The sequence below is a fragment of the Triticum aestivum genome, chromosome 1B, assembly GCF_018294505.1.
Source record: "Triticum aestivum cultivar Chinese Spring chromosome 1B, IWGSC CS RefSeq v2.1, whole genome shotgun sequence".
Classification (NCBI taxonomy): domain Eukaryota; kingdom Viridiplantae; phylum Streptophyta; class Magnoliopsida; order Poales; family Poaceae; genus Triticum; species Triticum aestivum.
Window position 1 is genome coordinate 568385494 of NC_057795.1, and position 1886 is coordinate 568387379.

Here is a 1886-nt window from a genome sequence, read left to right on the forward strand (position 1 = left end):
CAAGGGACTCGGCCAGCCGACTACTTGCTGCAGCACAGGCGGATGACTTCTTGTCATCTCCGACTATGGTGATTTTGCCCTTGGTTCCTAGCATCTTCATCTTGAGGTAGGCGTAATGAGGTACTGCCATGAACTTGGCCAGAGCAGGTCGGCCAAGTAATGCATGATAAGGGCTCTCTAGGTCCACCACCTCAAACCAAATTGCTTCGCGGCGGAAGTGATCTTTGTCTCTGAAGAGGACATCTATCTTGATCGTGCCGATTGGTGAGCAGGAAAGGCCAGACACGATACCATGAAAAACAGTCTGGTTGGGCAGGAGTTGCTTCGTCTTGATGTTTAGCTTCTCCATGGTATCACGGTAAAGGATGTTGATGCTGCTGCAGCCATCTATCAGGACTTGGGAGAAACGAGCAGCTCGTCTTTCTGTTGCAAAGGTGGCATCCAACACCAGGGCATAGGAACCGGAGAAGGCATCACCTCCGGGAGGTCGGCTCGGCTCCAACTGATGGGCTTCTCAGACCAGTGCATGAACTCTGGGACTTTCGAGGTGACTGCATTGACTTCTTGGTGCTGTTGGCGCCGGCTGCGCCTGTCATCAGCCTGGCTTGTGAAGACAACGTAAGCTCCATGCTCCTCGGGGAATTCATCTTGGATGGCTCCGACTGTTGAACGAGTCGCCGGCTGTTGAGGAGCCAGAGGCGGCTGGCCAGCAGGCGGAGGAGGCAGCAGCCCCTCACCTTTGGACATTCGGGTGAGCCAATGGCACTTCCGGGTGGTGTGATTGGATGGCTTCGCGCCGCTGTGGAACTTGCAAGGTGCATCAAGGGTTTTCTCATAGGAAAAGGCGGGCTGCCAGGCCGGCTTGCCGCCTTTCTGATGCTTGGGCATGGGCTGCCCCTCTGGCTGCTGATCTTCGACTGTTGCCACCTGCTGGCTGGTGGAAGCCGGCATCGGGGCCTTGCGCTTGTTGTCGTTCTGCTGCGGGCGGTGATTGGTGTCACCAGCCGACGTTCTGGGAGCCGGAGAGAGCACCTTCCCAGAGGCGTCCACCTGAAGCTCCGACTTCATAGAGGAGTCGGCAGTGGCATACTTGTCTGCTATTGTCAGCAACTCGTCGAGTGTAGCCTGCTCGTCATAGAGGAGTCGGTGCTTGAGTAGAGTGTGTTCTCTGCATCCGACAGTGAAGTACTCTATGGCCTGCACCTCGTGCACCCCTTTGCAGGAGTTGTGGAGCTCGGCCCACCGTGTCAGGTAGTCACGAGTGGACTCGGTAGGGCCTTGGACGCACAGAGAGAGCTGACGAGGCTTGGGCGGCCGCTTTTAAGTGCTGGTGAAGTTGCGGACGAAGACTTCAGTGAAATCTAACTTGCTGTTGACGTTGTAGGGCTTGAGGCTATTCAGCCAAGTGCGTGTTGTGCCCTGAAGCATGAGAGGGACGTACTTCACGGCAACGCGCTTGTTGCCGTTTGCTATGTTGACTGCGGTGGTGTAGTTGACCAGCCAGTCTTCCGGCTTCACGGAGCCGTTGTATTTGGGCATATCTCTTGGGAGTGAGAACCCTTTGGGGAAAGGCTCATCGTGAATGCGGGGGCCAAAACAAGGCGTACCAATCGCATCTTCTTCTTCTAGCACCAGGGATCGCGCCAAGCGGTCGATCCGATGGCGAGCGTAGTTTTCTCCGACTCCTTCACGGCGGCCCAGCCGGCCGCTGAGCGTCGGGTGCTCAACACGCGGTGGGGAGGCGTACCTCCCCCTGCGAGGAGCAGGAGGTGGCGGACAATCGTCCCGCCGCTCTACAGCTCATGGGCAGCCATCTTGGTCGCGCTCAATGGTGAGGCGCGTCCGACTACGGCTAGCAGCCGGCTCTCTATCTCTTCGGTCGTAGG